This window comes from Equus przewalskii, chromosome 1, assembly GCF_037783145.1.
Source record: "Equus przewalskii isolate Varuska chromosome 1, EquPr2, whole genome shotgun sequence".
Taxonomy (NCBI): Eukaryota; Metazoa; Chordata; class Mammalia; order Perissodactyla; family Equidae; genus Equus; species Equus przewalskii.
The window spans coordinates 164,640,198-164,657,611 of NC_091831.1; the positions used below are offsets into that span (position 1 = coordinate 164,640,198).

Genomic DNA, 17,414 nt, shown 5'->3' on the forward strand with positions numbered 1-17,414 from the left:
CATTGTATGCATAACTATATAGATCACATTTTATCTATCCATATGTTCCTTATCCATCCATATTTTGGCTGTTATGGGTAATGCTGTTATGAACATGGGAGTACAGATATCTCTTTGTGATCCTGATTTCAATTCATTTGATTATATACCCAGAAGGGTGATTGCTGCATCATATGATAGTTTATTTTTTATTTTTTGAGGAAACTCCATACTGTTTTTCATAATGGCAGCATCATTTTACATTCCCATCAACAGTGTATGAGGGTCCCAATTTCTCCACATCTTCACCAACTCTTGTTATCTTTTGCATTTTTAATAATAGCCATCCTAACATGTGAGGTTATATCTCATTGTAGTTTTGTTTTGTTTTGTTTTGAGGAAGATTAGCCCTGAGCTAAAATCTGCTGCCAATCCTCCTCTTTTTGCTGAGGAAGACTGGCCCTGAGCTAACATCCATGCCCATCTTCCTCCACTTTATATGTAGGACGCCTACCACAGCATGGCTTGCCAAGGGGTGCCATGTCTACACCCAGGATCCGAACGAGAGAACCCCGGGCTGCTGAAGCAGAATGTGCTCAGCCAACTGCTATGCCACTGGCCAGTCCTAATCTTATTGTAGTTTTGATTTGCATATTCAGCATATATGATCCTTAGGGTTTTTGATCTGTGTTCAAAACATATATATCAGAATCTTAGAAGAAGCTGTGTTCTTATTCAAGTAAATTCACTTCCACATGTTTACATTCTGTCATTTCTGCCAAACCTAGTTAAAAAATATAACTGAGCATAGTTTAAAAAGTGAAATAAAATAGGATGTGACTCCTTTTCTAATGTATATGGAAGTATTTGGTTATAGTTAACTAAAGAGGTGTCTTTATGTAATTTAGTGACTTTGGCAGCAACATTGAAAATATACTGATTTAAAAAATGATGAAATTAATGACCAGTTAATTAACAATTACCTGCTCAGACGGATAAGCAGAACTAAAGATTTGAAAAATGACCTTAGGAAGTTGGAAACTAGAAACTTCTGATAAGTCAATAATCTCTTGTTTCTTAGGTTGGATAGACTTTCATGATTGTCATTCATCAGCATGATAAAGCCATGATAGTATGAAAGGGAAGAACACATATTTAGAGTGTTGTACTCATATTTTCCCCACTCTGACTCCAATAGAAAGGTTGTTACTAACATTTGTAAAATATCAAGTGGAATCCTCAAAGACCACTGAGGGTCTTGACTACACTAGAGTAGCAGAGTCTTCAGAGATAAGTCAGAGATTGAAGTTAACTCCCTCAACCAACCATTACAATATCAGTATTTTCCAAGACTCAGTCATAGTTTTTTTTCCCATATTTTCATCTTCCATGCTTTTCATGGATGCTTGACTATGAATACAACCTCTTCCTGAATGTTGTTGACTTCAGAGTTCATCTCAAGAGTTAACCTTTCTTGTGAACTCCAGACTTCTGAACCAAACTTTCTACTGGATATCTTCACAAGAATGTTCCACAAGCACCTTCATAATAATGTGTCTAACACCCAGCATCTTTTTTTTTTTCAAAATGTTTTCTATGGTGATTGCATCTGTTCCAGTCTAGACACTTATCATTACCCATTATCCAAAATTTCTCACTGGGATTGTTGCAATTGTCTCTTAACCAGTTGCCTTGTTTCTTGCTCTCTAATCAATTTAATATCTATATTGAGTTATGTTTCTGACACACAAATAAAACTGTGCCATTTCTGTACTTTAATTAAGTGGCCCCTGGGCTCAATGTGACAAATTAAAAATTCACAATATACTGTAGAGGACTACCTCAACTAGGCACTCTGCGCTCTTACTTTATCAAAATAGATGCTCTGCTCTAAACTTGCCAGCTTGCTCATGCCATTTTGCTTTTGCACATGCCTTTCTCCATGCCTGAAAATCTCTCCAGCATTTGCCTGACAACGAATTCAATAAATATTTTCTACATCTCAGTCAAAACTCATCAGTAAAGTCATCTCTGACTCCTCAAAGTAAACATATGTTCCCCTTCCACACAGCAAGGGTGCCACTAATTGCACTAGAGCAACTACTACCTTAAATTTTTATATCTCAATTTTCCTCTCCCTAGGTTTAAGTTCTCTTGAAGTAAAAGATCATGTTTTGTTATCTTGTACTTGCCTAAATAAGCATAGTGCTTAGCCTACGGGAGAATCTAGTACAATGATTTCCAATCTCTTTGGGGACCACAGTGGAGTTGGATATATTCACATGGGTGCTGGACTCTGATTCACCCATCACAGATTCTATTTGAGAAATTGCCCATTTATCTGCTCTACATGTTGACCTATAGCATAATATAGTTTGGAAGAAAGGCTATTGAAATTTTTAAAAATAATAGAAAAGGCACAAGGTTTGAACAAAGCCAGTTTTACTATAAACCCTTCTCTAGCATGTTTTAATTATTTATCCTTGGACAAGTTACTGAACCTATACACTGCATAATTGCTGTGAAAAGTAAAATGAAATAAGATAATGTTTTTATCATAAACTCATAGTTGTATAGCTTATTCTTTTTTTATTAAATGATACTTTAAAACAGAACCAACTTTACAAGTTGGATGAATACATTTACACGTAAGAGATCTGCATTTATAAGTACTAAGAATCCTATATAGGGTGTCTCAGCATTTCTTAAACAGTAATATTACTGGAGAGGTCTAAGAAAAAAGTTAAACATTCTCTCTTTAAATATTTGGGTAACCAAAGTTGAACATACATATTTGCTATAGAATGTTTCAGTGTATTTAAAATATGCTAATGTACAATACTCTGTAACTCTCTTGTGTGTGCCATTGCATGAAGCATTTTCCCCAAGATATTTCACTATAGAAATTTTCCCACATATTTTTCATGGAACCCCATTTCACATTTTCACAGAACATAATTTTTCTGTAAGACTGAGTTTGGAAAGTCATATTTAACATCACAATTTCTCCTTTAGTGAGATATAAAATACAATATTCCATTAGGAGTAGCAAAGAAACAGAAAAGAATTTAGGTAATATTCCTGGTCATTTTACTAGCACTGCACAGTAGAACTTCCTGTGATAATGGAAATGGTCTATAATCTGTGCTGTCCAATACTGCAGCTACTAGTATCATGCAGCTATTAAGGATTTCAAATGTGTGTATTGCAATTGAAGAAGTGAATTTTTATTTTATTCAATTTTAATTGATTTAAATTTAAATTTAAATAGCCACATGTGGCTAGTGACTTTCTATTAGACACCTCAGTTCTAAGCAATTATTCTGTTGTGGACAATTACCACAAGTTACCTGTCATTAAGTGGTATGGATTAATTTTCCTCAATTTAACCTGAAAGTTGAATCATGCCCCAGTTTTTCTTAATAACTTTTTATAGTTCTATCATTCATCAATTTGATGAAAATCATTTTGAATCCAGTTTAATTTCCTGCCACTGCCACTTCTTGGAACAAACAGTTCTTTAAGTTTATTATCCACCATGAATAAGGGCTTCCTGATCTTTATTCCAAGATAACTTTGCCCAGTTTCAGTGCCTTACCTCTTATCTACTCTATCAGGGTTAGGCCAATAAATCCATTGGTAACTTATCTATTTTATTCATGTCTACAAAGATTTTGATCCTCTTTCTTCCATACCTTTACCTTTTTGAATTAAAAGATTACCATCAAGTGAATGTGTTATATGGCTGTGCAGAATGTTCTAGAAGCACATTGCTTTATATTGATTCAGGACAATGCATTTCAGTTTATTTCTACCAGTGTCATTAAAACACATAGGAATTTGTTCAACATTTTGGTTGTGCCAACACAAGAGTTAATAGCCTATGGGTGGGAGAAGGATGGCAAACAGAAACAAACAGCAATAGCAATAAAATCTACTATTATTACCTCTCTTTTTTCTGGATTATAGATAATTACACATAATTTGAATTTTGTGCTTTTATATTCTTTTATTTGGACTTCTCTACTCTAGAGTTTTGGCTTCAAATTTTCTGCTTAGTTGCTCTTAATTGTGAGATCTTACAATTTTTTTCATCAGCATCTCCACTTATCAAAAAAGTTTGATGTTATCCAGCAAATTTAAGATTTCAAATCTTAGAGACTTTATGGCTTGAAAAGATTATGATATACCCTGATCTCCATATGTAATCCCAAATAAAAGCAAGGGAAAAATGTTAAATAGCTCTGCCAAAGTTCAAATCTCTTCTGATTTTTTTTCACAATCATTCCATAATCCTGAGCTTATACAATGTATTTAAAAGACTTTTAAAGAATTTTTGTAAAAATTTTAAAAGTTTAAGTAGATTCCATTGACCCCTTCTGCTGTGATCATTCCTTCTCGCCAATAACTGTAATAAATTAATCCAACACAGTGTACTCAGATTTTGCCAAGGACTAGATATGTTGCTTTTGTCAGATCCCATAAACACTTCTAACAGTCATCTGGGTCTGGTTCCCTTCTTTTTCTGGGCATATTCCCAGCCCCTTGGAGTTAGATACCAATAAGTGACTCATTACGTTTGAGATGTTTGGGAGTTCGTGTTTTGTTTGTGTCTTGTGGTTACCTCTAATCTTTGAATTATTACTAAATTTTGATACTAGAAAAAGCTCTCATATTTAGAGTTTCATTTAACTAGCCTATCCTTTGTATCATCTCAGGTAAAAACCAGAGTTGAAGTCCATGTTTAAGAGAATAGATATGCTCAGCCTTACTGGATAAAGCCAAACAATTTTCCAAAATAGTTTTGTCAACTCACACTCTCCCCAACAGTCTGTGAAAGTTCCATTTGCTCCACATTCTTAACAACACTTGGTCTTGTCAGTTAAACATTTTAGCTATATTAGTAGATTTGCAGTGGTATAGCATTTTGGGTACAATTTACATTTTTGTAAACTTATCTGTGATTTGGATAGGCTCTTTTGAGAATTACCTAAGTCCTGTCCATTTTTTTTCCTTAATTGTGTTGTTTGTCTTTTTCCAATTAATTTTACAGATTAGTTAAAAATACATACGAATGTAAGTCTATTGTGGGATGCAGGTTTTGAAAGTACTTTCTCCTAGTTTGGGGAGTCCTCTTCTACTCTCTTAATGATATCTTTTGCTAATTTTAATAAAGTCCAATTAAAAATGTTTTACCTTATGGTTAGTGCATTCAGTGCCTTGTTTAAGAAATCTTGAACTACTCCAAAGTCATAAATATTTGTTCCTATAATAAATTATTCTCTTCTAATAGATACATCTAAATTATACTTTAGCTTTATCCCGATTTTGGATATGAATTAGTTTCCATTATCATCCACTTTGTATCATTATCATTCCAATTTAAGTATTACAGTAATTAGGAGTTTAATATAAAAATTAGAACCCACATGGATATGCGAAGAGGTGAGAGAGTGAAAGCACAGAAAGCTACAATTGTGCTATAGAAGAAATAACACTAAATGGCTTCCATGGAATATCTAGATATCTTGCAGAAATTGAAGCTTGAAGGAAATCCGAAAAGCTTCGCATTTAGCTGTTAAGTTAGCACTTTAAAGAGGAGCTCACAGAGAGATCTGTGAATGTTGCTATGAGGACAAAGTGAAGCTCGTGTGCAGGTCTGCAAGAACCCTTATGCATCACAGAACCACTGCACCTTACCACCGCAACCTTTCAAAAATAAGGGTTTCTGCCACATTTTCCCCTTGCCTCTATAAGCACTACAGGTGGTCAGGGTTCTTTAGCTGGGAAAGTGACTCGAAACAAACTTTCTTTTTTATAGAGTCTGAGCCATTAAGAATTCTTTTTGGGACATTAGCACTCCTATTTGTATTGGTCGTTGCAGTTTTACACTAAATTTATCACATGACATCAGAGCACTAAAACACTCCTCAAAGAGTGGGTTCCATTTCTCCCTGCTTGCATCGTGTAGTGGCAACCCAATTTCCTCTTGATATTCCCGTCCAGGACAGACAGTGACTCAGCTGGGAGCCTTTAGCCACCAGGACTCCTAACAAGAGAAAGAATGAGTGCCCCAGTCTAGAAGGAGTGATCTGGATACCGCACACATCATCTACTATTGTCCGCCTCTTATGCTGCTTTGATTTACTTATTTTATATCAGAAGTTCTGTGAGAAGCTCTGCTGTGATTTGGTTGGTCTGTTTTCCCGGGGAATAAGAGGAAGATTACTGAGAAGAACTACAACCCCTGCTGCAGCCGCTCTCAGAAGTGAAATTGATACATAGCATCTTCATTTCCTATTGTACATTTGGAATTGCCTCTTTATTTATTTCTCTATTTATTTTTGTGATGTGACTGTAACAGTCTTATATTTGAAACTGAAATAAGAATCAGTCGCGTTCCAAAATAGCTAAATATGCAGGTCCAAAAAAGAAGCTTATTTTTTTTTAACAGCCACATTCACTCTGAAGCCCTTTCATCTCCTTCAGCATCCCAAAGATTAAGAACATGCTGTGCTTAGCTATATAACAAAGTGGCAAACACACTGCAGCACTGACATCACAGGACAGTTGCCTGTAAAACTAGACTTCTGACACTGGGCTCCAGCTTCATTTTCTTACAGATCATCATCCTCATCCGGGAGACCAGTTGTTTGAGCAACCTCCAGATCATGCTCATACTGTGCTGCCAAACCTGGATCCATGACAACCTCTGGTGGGGCAAGAGCAGGCGTGGTGACAAACTCCAAGATAGGGTCTGCAATGAGTTTCTAGCAAGCCAGAGGAAGGGCTTTTCAAATTCGTAGTTACTTTTGGCAGAAATGTCGTAATACGGAAGATTCTTCTTTTGGTGGAAGACAATAGGTTTTATCGTAATTTTCCTGTCCTAATACCCACTTTATTGCCACACAACACGACAGGGATGTTTTCGCATACTTGTACCAGATTTCTCTGCCAGTTAGGCACATTCTTGTAAGTAACTCTTGATGTTACATCAAACATTATAATGGTACACGGGGCTTGGATACAATAACCAGCTCTCAGTCCACCAGATTTCTCCTGACCAGCTGTATCTCACACATCGAACTTAATAGGTCCTCTGTTGGTATGGAACATAAGGGGATAGACCTCAACACTCAGGGTAGCTACATACTTCTTCTCAAATTCACCCATCAGGTAACTTTTCATAAATGTAGTTTTTCCAGTACCACCATCACCAACCAATACAAGTTTGAACTGGACTTAGGGTTCTCCTTCGGCAGCCATCGTGATATTACTTCCAGAAGCGTCTCCAGGCCAGTCTGATTTGAGAGTCCCTCTTTTTAGATAGCACTTCTTCTGGTATAGGGTACCTACAAAGACCATTATGCCTTAGAATTCTGAACACATGGTCATCCTGACCTTTTCAAGCTGTTGCACTTGTCAATTTACCCCCCAAAATGGGCAAAGGAATATCAACATAAATGTAAATGGATGGCCTAGGTACCAAACATAATCTTTCCCATCTCTACATCTAAAACCCGTCCTACCTCCTCCTGATGATTAGGGTCAATTATATTTTCCAGGCTGATAACTCCTTTCCTTGCCTCCTTGTCTGTTGAAATAAGGAGTCTTAGTTCAGGTGATAACCACAGCTTAAAGTTTAGTATGACTCATCCTGTTCCCCCCAGGGAAACATTTGTCTCTGGGAACCATGGCATCTAAACCCATATTGCCTTGAGGTTGGGAAGTGCAATTTCTCAAAGGAAGACAAACATTGAGTTTGATGCTACTCAAGGCCACTATTACTTTTAACCAAATCCTTAGTAAGCAAATCCATGTTTATCCTACCAATTCAAGATTTGGAAGCATAAAATGGTCACTGATGTAGCATAAACATTGAATATTAAAAAATGTCTCCCCATCTTTGTAAGCTATCATTTCTAAACTGATGTGTCTCAGTTATACCTTCAGAAGACATTTCCATCACTCTGTCAGGTCATCAGCTTCTAAGAGGCAGTGAGATGGATAATAGGACCAATGGATCCTATGGACATATGTTAAATTTCATACCTTCATTTTTGTAAAGAGGACTTATATTATGTGGGATCATGAGTAAGTGGATCAAGCCAGATATGATTCCATCTGAGGTCTTGCAGGGAGTTAAGCATACCTTATTGGATATATGTATTGATTCCACTCAGGGTGAATCACTGCTCCTTCCAATTTGGAAGGGATCCAATGTAATTAACTTGCCATCAAGCAACAAGTTGTCTCTTCAAGGAATGGTATTGTATCAGGAGCTCAGAATTAGTGTCTATTGCTGACTTTGTCAGCAGTAGTAGGTAGCTAAACTTTGGAGATCAGAAGTCCATACAGTTGGATCCATACATAGTCTCTATTGCTGTCCTCATGGCTACTGTATTTTTGAGCCCATTGATATCATTTACAGCCTATTGAGACTATTCTGCCAGTTCTGGGGTGGACAATGACAGAGGCTGGTTGCTACTAACTGACCTGGCTTAGTGTATCTTTTAAAGTGGATGTTCTTTGGTAAGTGTTTTCATGCAAAATGAAGCTCTTCATTCCTTGTGCCCTCGTTTCATAGATCCATCCGTGTGCATCTTCCCCAAACTTCTTTGTTCCCTATCTTCAAATATTTCTTCTTCCAGGCTTCCGTTCAACCAGTCAAGTCCTTTACCATTGCCCAAGAGTCCATAAGTATTCTTCCCTTTCCACACAAAGTGGGTGATCAGTTGCCTTAAGAAAAGCTCTTCACTGGGGGGAGTCCTGAGCTTGGTGGGCTTCACTCACTTCTATCTTTTGGAGCTACTCCAAATGGGATTGTAGTACTGCAGCAGTTCGTTTTTTTCTATCATGCACACCTATCTCTAATCCATATTTGGCCTCAGTCAACTTATCCTAAATTATTGTCCCCCACTCCCATGAGATTATAGTATTAGCTAAGAGGGAAACATCAGTGTAACAGTGTTGGCTGTCACCGAACTCTGGATCACTTTCTGTTGCAATCTGCCTGTGCTCTCTATTTCTGCTTTTACCCAATCCATCTTACAATGGTCCTAGGCCCATTCATCCTTATGACATGGTGGGTCTGAGAGAAATCAAATAATTATGGGAAGATTTTCTGCATAATCTCTTAATGCCATGGTCAAGTTCTCCATCTATACTAGGGCCCATTAGCATGGAGGAGCTGTTTTAAAATTATGTATAATTATTCACTGAAGATAGTATGAGCTTCATCCAGGAACCTAGGAGTCTCCATTCCTCTTATTTTATTTGTGCTGGCTATACGCACCACATGGCACCTATTTCCACCATCAATACCTTAAATACTATAGAGTTTGCAGGGTTCTATGATCCAACAGCCAAGCCACCTCCACCATAGACTGAATCTCCTATAGAGCCCTTTTGTACCCTGTGTCCCATTCAAAACCAGTGGCCTCTTATGACACCAGGTAAATGGATTGACATAGTATTCCCAAGTATGAAATATGCTGCATCTAGAACATGCAGAAGCTGCCTTCTAAGTTGAAGAATGCACAAATATCAATAATTTATTCTTTACTTTAGAGGCATTGTATCAGTATGCCCTAGACCATTGAACACCTCAAAACTTTACTGACGTAGTGGGCCCTAGAATTAAGGTAATTCTTTTCTATCACCCTCTGAAGTTCATGTATCTTACCAAGACCATCAGTGTACTTACCACTTCTTGCTCATCTGGTTTGATTAACATGTTGTCCTCAATATAATGAATCAATGTGATCCTATAGTGTGATCCTATGTTCAATAATCCTTGAAATGTTGGATATTCAATTTTGTCCACTGTATCTGAATTAGTGACTATAGGTTCCTTTTGGAGAAAGAATGGGGAAATCATTATTCTATTCACTTGCCATGGGGTTGTAGATATCTTCCTCATGGAGACTCAGTCTTTCCTGTGGTTGTGGGTTTCAAGTTTAAAACTGACTCAACTCATAAAACTGAGCAAGAGACTGATTTTTGCAGGGGTAGCTGCCTTCAACATCCTAGCTATCCTTAATTTGTCTGAATGTTTAGATTGAGCAGTTTCTTTATTGATAGCCCATTAGTTTCCGCCTAGGGACATAGTGGTCTATTAACCATCTCCTTAACTCTCAAGAGGTCATGTTCCTTTGGTTGCCACTTTGACTTTCATACTCATTTAATCACTGCCATCTGGCTTACATTACTTAGCGTTCCTATAATTCACATTGCTGTCAGGGATCCCTGATCTGAAACAGCATCTCCTATTGTGTCCTACACCAATGAGTCACCTCTGAGCTTCTCAGCCATGGTGGTTCCCCTTTCCCTAGAACATTCCTTATCGCTTTGGTTAAAAAAGAAAGTGTCTTTTGAGCCCCCTATAAAACTTAGACAGTTGATGAGTTTTTTGACCTTAGGTAGCATATCTACTCAAGCATGTTCATTTCTCTGTGAATTTTAATCTCTTCTTCCACAAAAGTTCTGGCATTTCTGTTTATTTATGGTTAGCCATCACTTTCTCCAATTTCCAAGAGCCACCCTAACAGGATATGACTATCATATTCTGGAATTATTTCTAAGATGATAAATCTTGTGTCATGAGTCTCATATATATAAGCTCTCTGTTATTCACCTTTAAGTTCTTCCCCTGTTTATCCAAACCAGGTACGCGCCCGAGGATCTTGCCAGTATAAGATGGCTACATGTTGAATCTCCTTTTAGCTATACTCCCTTTCCTCTTAGTGGGCCCAGTACTTCCCTGGTCAGGTTCTGTTGTAGCTCAATGGTACTCATAGGCCTGCTGGTCCATAGGTGTAGTGAGGGTAGATCCTGAGGAAGGGGCATGCTTTCTTGCAGGTCAGAGGCTTCTATATCATCTTCAAGCAAGGGGGTGCACTCGCCTTTAACAGGGCATAGTAGGCCATTTGTTAGCACCACAGGGTTCAGAAGAGTCTAGAGATTCAAGATTTTTGTGAGTGTTAATCTAGATATCTCCATCTCATTTCTCAATGTCCCTCACCTACCCAATCAATGCCCTGAACTTGGTATTACATACTAAATGAGGTTGAGAATTCACACTCCTTTGTAGCTACTCTTATGAATAAACTTATAGATAATTCCTGGGTCAAATTCTTACCTTTTCATGCCGTCTGGCTGCTCAAGTTGAGAGTCTACTTACATGTTGCCAAGAAAGCCATTTAACTTTCAAACTAAGACTTTCATTGGTAAGTAATAACCTTCAGCCTTTCATTAACTTTCTTCAGTTCACTAGAAGCACCTAGAGAAAGCCATTCAACTCCATAGATACTATAATTTTTACTTACCCAAACTTCTTATATGCTTGTGTATTGCCCCCATCAGTACCTTTCCTTCCCTGGTGTCCCATATCAATTCACCATCAATGAAAGTTTTAAAAATTGCATAGCTACTGTATTCTGTTGGCTCCCAATGTTTCATCTACTCCCAGTAGGTCTTCCTTGCTACTGGTCACACGGCACCAAAATCCCATTTTTGTGTCTGTTTCCTCAGATCACTCCTGGCACCATCTGTCTTATATTGTCTTTCAGAGATTGATACTGGGGTTTTCATTCAATAAATTAATCGGGTAGTGCCCTTTTGGGCCTATGTGGGGGAGAGAAAGAAGTAGGATTGAACAGAAGAGGAATTGAACAGTGATTCTGTCTGAACAAAGGCCTTAGCTATTTCTACAAGAGTGTCTAGAGTTTTTCCAACTTGCAGCAAAGTTTACACCTCCGCATCAATCAGTTACTGGATACTGCCACCAAGGAGGTACTGTAACCTTGAGAAAGGTTGCACACTTTCACTGACAGAAATTTCTGGAGAGTGATTCAACTGAGAGTTTTCAGCCATAGAAAAGCTCAGCAACTAGGGGAACGAGCTTCAGTCCTCAGAAGGGTACCTGAGGAGCATATCACGGCATCTACTACAAGGCATTTAGGAAGACTAATGGAAGCAGGTAAATAGTTGTGGATTTTTGTATCTTTTCTAATTCTTATGAGAGGGCCTCCACTCCAGAGGAAGTACTCAAATATCAGATAGACAGAATGACTTGTCAGATGGACATAAGGTAGTCTGTCTCCTTAGCCATTACAGTGTTTGCACAATGAAACCATAAACAGAGTGGCAATGGTGGCAAGCAAGGAGCCTATATATACCCAATAGCTTAGGCCCTTTCTTACTAAAACTGATCTAGATACTGTCCTTGGTGAATATCCCCCTGCCATTAGATGGGAACAAATTCCTTCCCACAATATCGCATCATTCTCTAGGGATGACCAGCTGGCTACTTAGTGGCAAATTTATTACATAAGCCACCTTTCACCCTGGAGAAAGTAGTGATTCAGACTTAATGGAATAGACCAACTCCAAAAATGAGTTATTTTCCTAGTCCACAAACTGCTGCCAGCACCACCATCTGAGAACTTAGAGAATGCCAGATTTGCTGACCTAGGATACTCATATACTATTGCCTCAGATAAAGGAAGTATTTTACTGCAAAGGACATGGAATAATAGGCACATGGCCATGATATGAACAGGGTCTACTGTATAGACAATCTTCCAGAAGCAGCCAATATAATAGGATAATTTAATGGTCTATTAAAAGCTCAACAAATGTGCCAACTTGAGGACAACATTTGTGGGAACCTTGTATTCCAGGATGTAGTATATTTGAATCAATGGCAAATATATAGTGAATACTGTGTCTCCAATTCCTAGAATCAAGAATCCATGAATCAAAGAATGAAAGTAGAATTAACTCATCACCAACACTTCCAATAACTCAGTTGTGTTCTGTATGTTTCCTGTCCTTATAAACTTAAGTTTTGATTAATTAGAGATCCTGGATAGAACACTTTGACCAGGTTACATATGCATGCTATTTATACTGGTGTACAAGAAGCCAAATAAAGGAATTAATATATTAATGGGATAATCAACCCTAATTATTTTGAGGAACTGTTTCAAGATTGGAGCATATATAAATATGTCTGGAACTCAGAGGATTCACTGGTATATATTTTGTTTCTTCCTTGTTTAGTAATAACAGTGAATAGGCAATTTCATATATCACAGGATGACAAAGGCAAAAAGAGTAAAGGTTCATATTCCTTAGGCATGGTAGACCATCTAAATCCTGGTCAAGCATGAGGAAATCAGAATTGTGTAAGACGTTGTTTCTATCCCAGAGTTTCTCTGATGACATGGATATCCAAAAATTCATGTGCATCTCACTTTGGAAAAGTGATCAGTTCCGGGGGCAACCCTCAAAAGAGAAGGATAAATCCTCCTTATAATTGATCTTTGAGTAGATTATTCTGAGAGACATTACATATGATTTTTTTCTTCACTCTTGGCTAAGTAAAATCATAGAGGTAGCTAGCTTGGACTCATCTTAGAAGAGACTTCCCAAAAAGGACGTTCTGGGGCAAGTGTTGTGTGAGATGGCAAGCATCGAAGTGAAAGGTGTTATTATTGGCTATTATTGGTTACTATTACAAATACCTATCTAGATTAAGATTCTTTTTCAATGACAACAATTTATGACCCTGTTTGCAATGGAAAGGATCCAATAATTTCAACCTGCTATTAGATGGGTGGAAGATTTTCTAGTGTTGGTGCCATATGGGGAGCTCAGCATTGCTGTCTGCTTAAAACAGAGTATAATAAGGAGAATTCTAACTTGAATTACTCAATGAGAGGAATTCTGTGTTATTAAGCTTGCTCATAACCTCCATTCTTAACACCATAAAATTTTATACTAAAGTCCATTAAGCAAGAAGCAGGGTTCCTGGTAAAAGAGGATGTCATATATAGGATGCATGATCTCATCTACCTGATTATGGACAGCCTCCCCTTCAGTGGATGCCCTATGGTGAATTTCACGTGGGAAACAAATATTTTCACAAGTTGTGTCCATTTTGAACAGTATACCAACATGCCCCTACTCTAGGCTTTCTAGTTTTAATGTTTTAAACTTATTCTCTTCATTTACATGACTAATTTTTTAAAAATGTTAAGTACTACCACAGATCAGTATATCTATACTTTTATTTAATTATCGTTACACCAAGAGTGGACTATCAGGAATATCGCCTTACGTTTTGTCCACTTGTACGATCTCTCTTCACCACTATCCTTCCTGGTCATATGGAAGGTATATGTGGCAGTATATTATGTGTAATCATCTATAAATCAAGCTTGATGTTTTTTCATTCCATAAGGAACTCTCTGTCTTTCTTTGTCACGAAGCCATCAGTGTAAAATGAAGGAAAGTGGCAATACAGTAAAGTCTGAACCACGCGCAACTTCCTAAGTCTTCTGGATCTACTCAAGTCTAATCTCACTTATACACTGTTCTCATAATAATGGATTGCTTCTATACACGCTCAATTTTATGTCCTGTTATGGAATGGAATGCTAGTAGTTCATGATGGACAGCTCCGTTTTCAGGAAAAAAATAATTAAAAAGCAATTTACAGTAAAATGATATTTCAATGTAAATACTCAGGCACAACTGCATTGGAGGACGTAACAAAGTAGAGGCGCTCTCTATGTGTCTGCTACAAATCTAAACTAACGTAGATGCACTATGTTGGTGACTTGAAAATTATGAGCAAAATTGTCATTGATGGAGAAATTTTCTGAAATAGTGAACAACTCGGCACATTCAGAACAAATAATGTGCAGTCTTCTCATGATTTATTTTGGTGATTTTTTTAAAATGTAAAACATAGTTAGGTTTTGTCTCTAGTTTTTAACCTACAGTTGACTCTAGAAGGCTGAAAAGAAGTTAAAAAATAGACAGTGCTGGAGTTGGGAGAAGTCGAAGAAAGGAAATGGAAAACGTGTATCAAGAAATAGGTGTGCCTGAGAAACCAGTGCTTTCAGGCCAGTGTACTGAAGCCTGTTGTTTACCAACCTAATTCTCTCAATGCAAAAATCTCTGCTGTAAAGTCATGTGTTAATAAAACATCATAGTGTCTGGAGCTCAAGGAGCAGATAAATTACTAGTTTAAGCCGCTCATGATCATTCAATTTTCCTCGTCAATAATTAGTTTGAGAAAGCAAATGGGACCAATACGGGCCAATGATAAAGTAGTTAAAATTTGCTAAAGCTGGGAGTTTCCACTGGTGTAAAAAGTAGTTAAGAAGAAATATCTCCTTTTCATTCATTGGATGTTGCTGGATCTCTATGGAATTACAATAGCCATCATGTGATCATGAAGAACACGTCTACACACAAAGGGTGTCAAATCAAAAGGAAGAAACATAGACCTTTGATCCTACAACAAGCATAAATTAAGCAACATTGAAATATTCCTGACATCTGGATTTCTTGTTTCTTGAATATATCCCCTTATTGTTTAAGCCATTTTTATTAGATTTTCTGTACCTTGCAACTTTTATCATTCTACTTGGTACAGTAAATATTGAACAGCTATTTAGCATTATATTTATCTTCAGTATTTAACCTAGAATCTAACATCAAAAGGTATTCAAATTAACCAATAAATGAAATATTTTCACAACTGAACCTAAGCAATTATATTAATAGATATATGAAAGAAGCATTTTTATTTCCTGTGTTCCCAGAAGCACTCAATAATCCATAGGGGAAAGAAGAGGGTGGACTATTCTATTTAATGTCTCTAAGATTAAATACTTTTCTAGTTTAGAGGTGAGTGAAAAATCATCTCTACATGATTCATAATGCATCTGTAATGCTGTTTATAGAATGATATTAATGAAGACGACATATTGGAATTTTATCTAAGGATTTGCACAGTATTAGGTTACATTCCTGGTGATAGTGAAGATTGGTTTTCCAGATTTTCAAGAGGTTTCCTAAAAATAAAATAAAACAAAATAAAAGTTCACATTTCTACCTGAATTTTATTTTGTGGTGAAAAATTAAAGTGTGAAACTTTAAAAATTATCTTAGGTGGTCTTATAATTAATTTTCTGTAGGTGGCCAATCTAAAGAAATCTTTGAGAAAACATGATTATAAATAATAAAGGGATAAGAGCTTTATAAGACTATACTTGCCATTGTCTTTGCTCTTGCCTACCGTAAGATGATCAGCAAGTGTTTTTATCAAAGCAATTAGATGAATATTTACTCTGAACGCTGGAAATTATCATTGGATCTGATGTTTATAAGAAATGCTGAGCAAAGCAAGAAAAAAACTCAAGATTTCCCCCAAAGAAGCTTTCTTACAGAAAAAGTAGAAGAATGGGCTTATCCTGAGTTTAATAACAACGGATGCCCAAGGTGTAAGGAAAAGTTTTTCTGCAATGTATGATTCAGTTCTATGTTTATTCAGAAGTGTTAAAGCTATATAGACAAAAATATGTTTTCATACTGTAATTACTAATGACATGTGTTAAGTGCCAACCCCCTGTCAAATTTGGCATTGTCCCTTCTATTGGATGAATGCAGCTTATTTCTTGGATGCATTTCATGTACTTTGTATTGGATGTAATATTAATGTTCCCAGAAGCACTTGGAAAGAGGTAATTAGTATGACGATTAGGAGAAAACATAAGCATCAGGAGACAGATTTTCCAAACGACTTTTGTTTTTGGTGTGTGAATCAGGCATAAAGTTTTAAATGCACGCTTCTTAAAAACTTAAGAGACTCATCTATGAGAGAAATAACAACAACAAAATTGGCCATCTCTTCCATACGGAGATTGGGATCTAAACCTGAATAGTGCAAGATATCAATGAGCCTTTTAAAAATATATATTATTTTTAAAGCTTAGTGAGCCATTTTGTGTTGGAAATGAAGGTGAGCCATATCTTGTGCATCACTTTTGTTGTTGTTTTTAAAAATAATTTATTATTGTGTCCTTGCATCCTGCTAAAATCTTCTGTCTGTCTCTGCTTCTCCAGTTAAGGTAGTAAATAGCAAATGAGGACATTACCTGAATTAGCATAAAACTCATAGGATAAACTGTACATGAAATTTTTATTTGATTTTTGTTTTGTTCTGTTTAAGAGTTAAGAGTTTGTAACACTTTGTATGACCTTGTGTGATAACTGATTGCTGGGTCAATATAAAATAAGTAGAAATTGACTTATCATACTGGCATTGCCTACATATGTGCATATCATCATTGCTAGTTAGTTCCAATGGGAGGTTGGGAACTTCTATTTTTAATCGAAATCATTATATTTAATGTAATAATTAAAGAATAATTTATGTATATCTAAACTTCTCACTCAGTAAATACTATATAAAAATATATATGATATAGATATAGATATAGATATATATAGCACCCTTATCCATTTATTTGTTTCTTCACTTTTCATTTGGAATGAAAATGCTTGGAAGTTGAAAATAATTGAATTAATCACTTTCCTTTTCATTTGATCTCATATAATGATATGAAATTAGATTT

At 36.6% G+C, this 17,414-nt stretch overlaps 1 pseudogene; it reads right to left on the reverse strand.

Annotated features, from left to right (window-relative positions):
- Positions 1 to 6,462: 6,462 nt before the first annotated feature.
- Positions 6,463 to 7,245, reverse strand: LOC103546948 (GTP-binding nuclear protein Ran-like; annotated as a pseudogene).
- Positions 7,246 to 17,414: the final 10,169 nt, after the last annotated feature.